Source organism: Lolium rigidum, chromosome 3, assembly GCF_022539505.1.
Source record: "Lolium rigidum isolate FL_2022 chromosome 3, APGP_CSIRO_Lrig_0.1, whole genome shotgun sequence".
NCBI lineage: Eukaryota > Viridiplantae > Streptophyta > Magnoliopsida > Poales > Poaceae > Lolium > Lolium rigidum.
The window spans coordinates 153,141,218-153,152,917 of NC_061510.1; positions in this window are offsets into that span (position 1 = coordinate 153,141,218).

Genomic DNA, 11,700 nt, shown 5'->3' on the forward strand with positions numbered 1-11,700 from the left:
AAGTTTTCCTCAGAAAGAAACCAAGGTTTATCGAACCAGGAGGAGCCAAGAAGCACGTTGAAGGTTGATGGCGGCGAGATGTAGTGCGGCGCAACACGGGGATTCCGGCGCCAACGTGGAACCTGCACAACACAACCAAAGTACTTTGCCCCAACGAAACAAGGTGAGGTTGTAAATCTCACCGGCTTGCTGTAACAAAGGATTAGATGTATAGTGTGGATGATGATTGTTTGCAAAGAACGGTAAAGAACAATAGCGAGCAGATTGTATTTCAGATGTAAAGAATGGACCGGGGTCCACAGTTCACTAGAGGTGTCTCTCCCATAAGATAAATAGCATGTTGGGTGAACAAATTACAGTCGGGCAATTGACAAATAGAGAGAGCATGACAATGCACATACATGATATAATGAATATTGTGAGATTTAATTGGGCATTACGACAAAGTACATAGACCGCTATCCAGCATGCATCTATGCCTAAAAAGTCCACTTTCGAGGTTATCATCCGAACCCCTTCCGGTATTAAGTTGCAAAACAACGAGACAATTGCATTAAGTATGGTGCGTAATGTAATCAATAACTACATCCTCGGACATAGCATCAATGTTTTATCCCTAGTGGCAACGACACATCCACAACCTTAGAACTTTACATCACTCGTCCCGGATTTAATGGAGGCATGAACCCACTATCGAGCATAAATACTCCCTCTTGGAGTTAAGAGCAAAAACTTGGCCGAGCCTCTACTAATAACGGAGAGCATGCAAGATCATAAACAACACATAGGTAATAGATTGATAATCAACATAACATAGTATTCTCTATCCATCGGATCCCGACAAACACAACATATAGAATTACAGATAGATGATCTTGATCATGTTAGGAAGCTCACAAGATCCAACAATGAAGCACATGAGGAGAAGACAACCATCTAGCTACTGCTATGGACCCATAGTCCAGGGGTGAACTACTCACTCATCACTCCGGAGGCGACCATGGCGGTGAAGAGTCCTCCGGGAGATGATTCCCCTCTCCGGCGGGTGCCGGAGGCGATCTCTCGAATCCCCCGAGATGGGATTGGCGGCGGCGGCGTCTGCGGAAGGTTTTCCGTATCGTGGCTCTCGGTACCGGGGGTTTCGCGACGAAGGCTATTTGTAGGCGGAAGGGCGAGGTAAAGGGGCGACGCGAGGGCCCACACGACAGGGCCGCGCGGCCGGGGCCCGTGCCGCGCCGCCCTGGCGTGTCGCCGCCTCGTCGCCCCACTTCGTTACGTCTTCGGTCTTCGGAAGCTTCGTGGCAAAATAGGCCCCCGGGCGTTGATTTCGTCCAATTCCGAGAATATTTCCTTACTAGGATTTCGAAACCAAAAACGAGCGAAAACGACAATCGGCTCTTCGGCATCTTGTTAATAGGTTAGTGCCGGAAAATGCATAAATACGACATATAATGTGTATAAAACATGTAGATATCATCAATAATGTGGCATGGAACATAAGAAATTATCGATACGTCGGAGACGTATCATTGAGCGGTAACCATGTTTCTGGGGACGCCATCAACTTTTACCTCTGTTGAATATCATGTGAGTTGCTATGCATGTTCGTCTTGTCTGAAGTAAGAGCGATTTTCATGATCAAATGGTTTGAGTATGCATACTGTTAGAGAAGAACATTGGGCCGCTAACTAAAGCCATGATTCATGGTGGAAGTTTCAGTTTGGACAACTAATCCTCAATCTCTTATGAGAATTTTAATTGTTGTTGAATGCTTATGCATTAAAGAGGAGTCCATTATCTCGTTGTCTATGTTGTCCCGGTATGGATGTCTAAGTTGAGAATAATCAAAAGCGAGAAATCCAATGCGAGCTTTCTCCTTAGACCTTTGTACAGGCGGCATAGAGGTACTCCTTTGTGACACTTGGTTGAAACATATGCTATGCAATGATAATCCGTGTTAATCCAAACTAATTAGGACAAGGTGCGAGCACTGTTAGTATACTATGCATGAGGCTTGCAACTTATAAGATGTCTTATACATAACTCATATGCTTTATTACTACCGTTGACAAAATTGTTTCTTGTTTTCAAAATGAAAAGCTCTAGCACAAAAATAGTAATCAATGCTTCCCTCTGCGAAGGGCCTATCTTCTACTTTATTGTTGAGTCAGTTTGCCTATTCTTTCTATCTCAGAAGCAAACACTTGTGTCAACTGTGTGCATTGATTCTTACATGTTTACTTATTGCACTTGTTATATTGCTTTGTGTTGACAATTATCCATGAGATAAATATGTTGAAGTTGAAAGCAACCGCTGAAACTTATATCTTCCTTTGTGTTGCTTCAATGCCTTTACTTTGAACTTATTGCTTTATGAGTAACTCTTATGCAAGTCTTATTGATGTTTGTCTTGAAAGTATTATTCATGAAAAGTCTTTGCTATATGATTCATTAGTTTACTCATTATCTTCATCATTGCTTCGAATCGTTGCATTCATCTCATATGCTTTACAATAGTATTGATCAAGATTATGATAGCATGTCACTTCAGAAATTATCTTGTTATCGTTTACCTACTCGAGGACGAGTAGGAACTAAGCTTGGGGATGCTTGATACGTCCCAAACGTATCTATAATTTCTTATGTTCCATGCTACTTTTATGATGATACTCACATGTTTTATACACATTATATGTCATATTTATGCGTTTTCCGGAACTAACCTATTGACGAGATGCCGAAGGGCCGATTCTTTGTTTTCTGCTGTTTTTGGTTTCAGAAATCCTAGTAAGGAAATATTCTCGGAATCGGACGAAATCAATGCCCAGCATCCTATTTTCCCACGAAGCTTCCAGAACACCCGAGAGCCACCAGAGGGGAGCCCTGGTGGGCCCAGATGATAGGGCGGCGCGGCCAGGCTAGGGCCCGCGCTCCCCTATTGTGTGGCTGCCCCGTCAGCCTTCCGACTCCGCCTCTTCGCCTATTTAAAGGTCCCTGACCTAAAACCTCGATACGGAAAAGCCACGGTACGAGAAACCTTCCAGAGCCGCCGCCATCGCGAAGCCAAGATCTGGGGGACAGGAGTCTCTGTTCCGGTGATGTCTACGGGAGCTTCTATTCTTGTAGACAGTGTTGGGCCTCCAAGAGCAGAGGTTTGTAGAACAGCAGCAAGTTTCCCTTAAGTGGATCACCCAAGGTTTATCGAACTCAGGGAGGAAGAGGTCAAAGATATCCCTCTCATGCAACCCCGCAACCACAAAGCAAGAAGTCTCTTGTGTCCCCAACACACCTAATAGGTGCACTAGTTCGGCGAAGAGATAGTGAAATACAGGTGGTATGAATAAGTAGTAGCAACGGCACCGAGAAAAGTGCTTTGCCCGGGACGATGAACAAGCGATAGTAACGCGAAGTAGTAACGCAGCGGTGGTAACGCGAAGAAACGATGAAACAAGCGGCGATAGCGCATTTAGGAACAAGGCCTAGGGATTAGACTTTCACTAGTGGACACTCTCAGACATTGATCACATAACAGAATAGATAAATGCATACTCTACACTCTTGTTGGATGATGAACACATTGCGTAGGATTACACGAACCCTCAATGCCGGAGTTAACAAGCTCCACAATTCAATGTTCATATTTAAATAACCTTAGAGTGCAAGAAAGATCGACACGACTAAACCAAGTACTAACACGACGATGCACACTGTCACCTTCACACTATGTAGGAGGAATAGATCACATCAATACTATCATAGCAATAGTTAACTTCACAATCTACAAGAGATCATGATCATAGCATACGCCAAGTACTAACACGGATGCACACACTTGTCACCATTACACCGTGCGGGAGGAATAAAACTACTTTAATAACATCACTAGAGTAGCACATAGATAAATTGTGATACAAAACACATTGCAATCATAAAGAGATATAAATAAGCACTTCACTACGCCATTCATAACGAGTGAGTAAGTATTACGTGAAATATAGCCTAAGAGACCCACACGGTGCACACACTGTCACCTTTACACACGTGGGACAAGGAGTCTCCGGAGATCACATAAGTAAAACTCACTTGACTAGCATAGTGAGCATCATCATATGAATCTCAATCATGTAAGGCAGCTCATGAGATTATTGTATTGAAGTACATAGGAGAGAGATGAACCACATAGCTACCGGTACAGCCCCGAGCCTCGATGGAGAACTACTCCCTCCTCATGGGAGCGAGCAGCGGTGATGAAGATGGCGGTGGAGATGGCAGCGGTGTCGATGGAGAAGCCTTCCGGGGGCACTTCCCCGCTCCGGCAGGGTGCCGGAACGGAGACTCTGTCCCCCGGATCTTGGCTTCGCGATGGCGGCGGCTGCGGGAAGGTTTTCCGTATCGTGGTTCTTCGCATCAGGGTTTTCGCGACGGAGGCTTTAAATAGGCGGAAGGGCAGCCTCGGAGGGGGCCTGGGGCCACCACACCATAGGGCGGCGCGGCCCCCCCTCTAGCCGCGCCAGGGTGTGGTGTGGGGCCCCCAGGGCTTCCCTCGGCGACTCTCGGGTGTTCCGGATGGTTCGGGAAAAATAGGAACCCGGGCGTTGATTTCGTCCGATTCCGAGAATATTTCGTTACTAGGATTTCGAAACCAAAAACAGCAGAAAACGACAGCGGCACTTCGGCATCTTGTTAATAGGTTAGTTCCGAGAAAATGCACGAATATGACATAAAGTGTGCATAAAACATGTAGGTATCATCAATAATATGGCATGGAACATAAGAAATTATCGATACGTCGGAGACGTATCAAGCATCCCCAAGCTTAGTTCTGCTCGTCCCGAGCAGAGTAAAACGATAACAAAGATAATTTCTAAAGTGACATGCCATCATAACCTTGATCATACTATTTGTAAACATATGTAGTGGATGCAGCGATCAAAACAATGGTAATGACATGAGTAAACAAGTGAATAATAAAGCAAAGACTTTTCATGAATAGTACTTCAAGACAAGCATCAATAAGTCTTGCATAAGAGTTAACTCATAAAGCAATAAATCAAAGTAAAGGTATTGAAGCAACACAAAGGAAGATTAAGTTTCAGCGGTTGCTTTCAACTTGTAACATGTATATCTCCTGGATAATTGTCAACATAGAGTAATATAACAAGTGCAATATGCAAGTATGTAGGAATCAATGCACAGTTCACACAAGTGTTTGCTTCTTGAGGTGGAGAGAGATAGGTGAACTGACTCAACATAAAAGTAAAAAGAATGGTCCTTCAAAGAGGAAAGCATCGATTGCTATATTTGTGCTAGAGCTTTTATTTTGAAAACATGAAACAATTTTGTCAACGGTAGTAATAAAGCATATGAGTTATGTAAATTATATCTTACAAGTTGCAAGTCTCATGCATAGTATACTAATAGTGCCCGCACCTTGTCCTAATTAGCTTGGACTACCGGATCTTTGCAATGCACATGTTTTAACCGAGTGTCACAATGGGGTACCTCCATGTCGCCTGTACAAAGGTCTAAGGAGAAAGCTCGCATTTTGGATTTCTCGCTTTTGATTATTCTCAACTTAGACATCCATACCGGGACAACATGGACAACAGATAATGGACTCCTCTTTAATGCATAAGCATGTGGCAACAATTATTATTCTCATATGAGATTGAGGATATATGTCCAAAACTGAAACTTCCACCATGAATCATGGCTTTAGTTAGCGGCCCAATGTTCTTCTCTAACAATATGCATGCTCCAACCATTAAGGTGGTAGATCTCTCTTACTTCGGACAAGACGGACATGCATAGCAACTCACATGATATTCAACAAAGAATAATTGATGGCGTCCCCGAAGCATGGTTATCGCACAACAAGCAACTTAATAAGAGATAAAGTGCATAAGTACATATTCAATACCACAATAGTTTTTAAGCTATTTGTCCCATGAGCTATATATTGCAAAGGTGAATGATGGAATTTTAAAGGTAGCACTCAAGCAATTTACTTTGGAATGGCGGATAAATACCATGTAGTAGGTAGGTATGGTGGACACAAATGGCATAGTGGTTGGCTCAAGGATTTTGGATGCATGAGAAGTATTCCCTCTCGATACAAGGTTTAGGCTAGCAAGGTTATTTGAAACAAACACAAGGATGAACGGTGCAGCAAAACTCACATAAAAGACATATTGTAAACATTATAAGACTCTACACCGTCTTCCTTGTTGTTCAAAACTCAATACTAGATATTATCTAGACTCTAGAGAAACCAAATATGCAAACCAAATTAGCAAGCTCTAAGTGTTTCTTCATTAATAGGTGCAAAGTATATGATGCAAGAGCTTAAACATAAGCACAACAATTTCCAAGTATCAAATTATCCAAGACATTTTAGAGTTACTACATGTAGCATTTTCCAATTCCAACCATATAACAATTTAACGAAGATGAAACTTCGCCATGAATACTATGAGTAGAGCCTAAGGACATACTTGTCCATATGCTACAGCAGAGCGTGTCTCTCTCCCATAAAGTGAATGCTAGGATCCATTTTATTCAAACAAAACAAAAAAACAAAAACAAACCGACGCTCCAAGCAAAGTGCATAAGATGTGACGGAATAAAAATATAGTTTCGGGGAGGAACCCGATAATGTTGTCGATGAAGAAGGGGATGCCTTGGGCATCCCCAAGCTTAGACGCTTGAGTCTTCTTGATATATGCAGGGGTGAACCGCGGGGCATCCCCAAGCTTAGAGCTTTCACTCTTCTTGATCATAGTATATCATCCTCCTCTCTTGACCCTTGAAAACTTCCTCCACACCAAACTCGAAACAACTCATTAGAGGGTTAGTGCATAATAAAAATTAACATGTTCGAGAGGTGACACAATCATTCTTAACACTTCTGGACATTGCATAAAGCTACTGGACATTAATGGAACAAAGAAATTCATCCAACATAGCAAAAGAGGCAATGCAAAATAAAAGGCAGAATCTGTCAAAACAGAACAGTCCGTAAAGATGGATTTTATTAGGGCACCAGACTTGCTCAAATGAAAATGCCCAAATTTAATGAAAGTTGCGTACATATCTGAGGATCATGCACGTAAATTGGCTTAATTTTCTGAGCTACTTACAGGGAGGTAGACCCAGATTCGTGACAGCAAAGAAATCTGGAACTGCGCAGTAATCCAAATCTAGTATCAACCTTTCTATCAACGACTTTACTTGGCACAACAAAACACAAAACTAAGATAAGGAGAGGTTGCTACAGTAGTAAACAACTTCCAAGACACAAATATAAAACAAAGTACTGTAGCAAAATAACACATGGGTTATCTCCCAAGAAGTTCTTTCTTTATAGACGTTAAGATGGGCTCAGCAGTTTTAATGATGCACTCGCAAGAAATAGTATTTGAAGCAAAAGAGAGCATCAAGAGGCAAATTCAAAAAACATTTAAGCCTAACATGCTTCCTATGCATAGGAATCTTGTAAATAAACAAGTTCATGAAGAGCAAAGTAACAAGCATAGGCGAGATAGAACAAGTGTAGCTTCAAAAATTTCAGCACATAGAGAGGCATTTTAGTAACATGAAAATTTCTACAACCATATTTTCCTCTCTCATAATAACTTTCAGTAGCATCATGAGCAAACTCAACAATATAACTATCACATAAAGCATTCTTATCATGAATCTCATGCATAAAATTATTACTCTCCACATAAGCATCATCAATTTTATTAGTAATAGCGGGAGCAAATTCAACAAAGTAGCTATCATTATTATTCTCATCAAGTGTAGGAGGCATAGTATAATCACAATAAAATTTACTCTCCATAGTAGGTTGTACCAAAAGACCACTATTATAATCATCATAAATAGGAGGCAAAGTATCATCAAAGAAAATTTTCTCCTCAATGCTTGGGGGACTAAAAAGATCATGAAAACCAGCTTCCCCAAGCTTAGAACTTTCTACATTATTATCAACAATGGTGTTCAAAGCGTTCATACTAATATTACTACCAGTATGCAAATAAGATTCCATAGGTTTTTTAATTTTCGCATCAAACAATCCATGTTTTAAATCAGGAAATAGAATAAGAAGCTCATTGTTGTCCATTATGCCAAACTAGTGTAAACAAGAAACAAAAAGATGCAATTGCAGGATCTAAAGGAAATAGCTTCGAGCACAAACACAATGGCGCCGAAAAACACACGTTACCCGGGACCGGAGTATGAGTGCCTTTTACCTTTCCTCCCGGCAACGGCGCCGGTAAAAGTGCTTGATGTCTACGGGAGCTTCTATTCTTGTAGACAGTGTTGGGCCTCCAAGAGCAGAGGTTTGTAGAACAGCGACAAGTTTCCCTTAAGTGGATCACCCAAGGTTTATCGAACTCGGGGAGGAAGAGGTCAAAGATATCCCTCTCATGCAACCCCGCAACCACAAAGCAAGAAGTCTCTTGTGTCCCCAACACACCTAATAGGTGCACTAGTTCGGCGAAGAGATAGTGAAATACGAGGTGGTATGAATAAGTAGTAGCAACGGCACCGTAAAAGTGCTTTGCCCGGGACAGTAAACAAGCAGTAGTAACGCAGCAGAGTAGTAACGCATAGAAACAAGTAAACAAGCAACGATAGCAGTATTTAGGAACAAGGCCTAGGGATTAGACTTTCACTAGTGGACACTCTCAACATTGATCACATAACATAATAGATAAATGCATACTCTACACTCTTGTTGGATGATGAACACATTGCGTAGGATTACACGAACCCTCAATGCCGGAGTTAACAAGCTCCACAATTCAATGTTCATATTTAAATAACCTTAGAGTGCAAGAAAGATCGACACGACTAAACCAAGTACTAACACAGCATGCACACTGTCACCTTCACACTATGTAGGAGGAATAGATCACATCAATACTATCATAGCAATAGTTAACTTCACAATCTACAAGAGATCATGATCATAGCATACGCCAAGTACTAACACGGATGCACACACTGTCACCATTACACCGTGCGGGAGGAATAAAACTACTTTAATAACATCACTAGAGTAGCACATAGATAAATTGTGATACAAAACACATTGCAATCATAAAGAGATATAAATAAGCACTTCACTACGCCATTCATAACAGTGAGTAAGTATTCCATGAAATATAGCCTAAGAGACCCACACGGTGCACACACTGTCACCTTTACACACATGGGACAAGGAGTCTCCGGAGATCACATAAGTAAAACTCACTTGACTAGCATAGTGACATCTAGATTACAAGCATCATCATATGAATCACAATCATGTAAGGCAGCTCATGAGATTATTGTATTGAAGTACATAGGAGAGAGATGAACCACATAGCTACCGGTACAGCCCCGAGCCTCGATGGAGAACTACTCCCTCCTCATGGGAGCAAGCAGCGGTGATGAAGATGGCGGTGGAGATGGCAGCGGTGTCGATGGAGAAGCCTTCCGGGGCACTTCCCCGCTCCGGCAGGGTGCCGGAACGGAGACTCCTGTCCCCAGATCTTGGCTTCGCGATGGCGGCGGCTCTGGAAGGTTTTCCGTATCGTGGTTCTTCGCATCAGGGTTTTCGCGACGGAGGCTTTAAATAGGCGGAAGGGCAGCCTCGGAGGGGGCATGGGGCCACCACACCATAGGGCGGTGCGGCCCCCCCTCTGGCCGCGCCAGGGTGTGGTGTGGGGCCCCCAGGGCTTCCCTCTGGCGACTCTCGGGTGTTCTGGATGGTTCCGGGAAAAATAGGAACCTGGGCGTTGATTTCGTCCGATTTCGAGAATATTTCGTTACTAGGATTTCGAAACCAAAAACAGACGTGAAAACAAGAATCGGCACTTCGGCATCTTGTTAATAGGTTAGTTCCAGAAAATGCACGAATATGACATAAAGTGTGCATAAAACATGTAGGTATCATCAATAATATGGCATGGAACATAAGAAATTATCGATACGTCGGAGACGTATCATCCGGCACGCCGCCGGGACGGGGAAGTGCCCCCGGAAGGCTCCTCCATCAACACCACTGCAATCTTCATCAACGTTACTGTCTCCCATGAGGAGGGAGTAGTTCTCCATCGAGGCTAAAGGCTGTACCGGTAGCTATGTGGTTAATCTCTCTCCTATGTACTTCAATACAATGATCTCATGAGATGCCTTACAAGATTGAGATTCATATGAGTTTTGTATCACTATTCATCTATGTGTTACTCTAGTGATGTTATTAAAGTACTCTATTCCTCCTCCACGATGATACGTCTCCGACGTATCGATAATTTCTTATGTTCCATGCCACATTATTGATGATATCTACATGTTTTATGCATACTTTATGTCATATTTATACATTTTCCGGCACTAACCTATTAACGAGATGCCGAAGAGCCAGTTGCTGTTTTCTGTTGTTTTTGGTTTCAGAAATCCTAGTAAGGAAATATTCTCGGAATTGGACGAAATCAACGCCCAGGGTCCTATTTTTGCACGAAGCTTCCAGAAGACCGAGGGATAGACGAAGTGGGGCCACGAGGTGGCGACACAACAGGGCGGCGCGGCCTGGGCCCTGGCCGCGCGGCCCTGGTGTGTGGGCCCCTCGTGACGCCCCTTGATCTGCCCTTCCGCCTACTTAAAGCCTTCGTCGCGAAACCCCCAGTACCGAGAGCCACGATACGGAAAACCTTCCAGAGACGCCGCCGCCGCCAATCCCATCTCGGGGGATTCAGGAGATCGCCTCCGGCACCCTGCCGGAGAGGGGAATCATCTCCCGGAGTACTCTTCACCGCCATGGTCGCCTCCGGAGTGATGAGTGAGTAGTTCACCCCTGGACTATGGGTCCATAGCAGTAGCTAGATGGTTGTCTTCTCCTCATGTGCTTCATTGTCGGATCTTGTGAGCTGCCTAACATGATCAAGATCATCTATCCGTAATTCTATATGTTGTGTTTGTCGGGATCCGATGGATAGAGAATACTATGTTATGTTGATTATCAATCTATTACCTATGTGTTGTTTATGATCTTGCATGCTCTCCGTTATTAGTAGAGGCTCTGGCCAAGTTTTTGCTCTTAACTCCAAGGGGGAGTATTTATGCTCGATAGTGGGTTCATGCCTCCATTAAATCTGGGACAGTGACAGAAAGTTCTAAGGTTGTGGATGTGCTGTGGCCACTAGGGATAAAACATTGATGCTATGTCCGAGGATGTAGTTATTGATTACATTACGCACCATACTTAATGCAATTGTCTGTTGTTTTACAACTTAATACCGGAAGGGTTCGGATGATAACCTGAAGGTGGACTTTTTAGGCATAGATGCATGCTTGGATAGCGGTCTATGTACTTTGCCGTAATGCCCAATTAAATCTCACAATATTCATCATATCATGTATGTGCATGGTCATGCCCTCTCTATTTGTCAATTGCTCGACTGTAATTTGTTCACCCAACATGCTATTTATCTTATGGGAGAGACACCTCTAGTGAACTGTGGACCCCGGTCCATTCTTTTACATTAAATACAATCTACTGCAATACTTGTTTTACTGTTTTCTGCAAACAATCATCATCCACACTATACATCTAATCCTTTGTTACAGCAAGCCGGTGAGATTGACAACCTCACTGTTTCGTTGGGGCAAAGTACTTTGGTTGTGTTGTGCAGGTTCCACGTTGGCGCC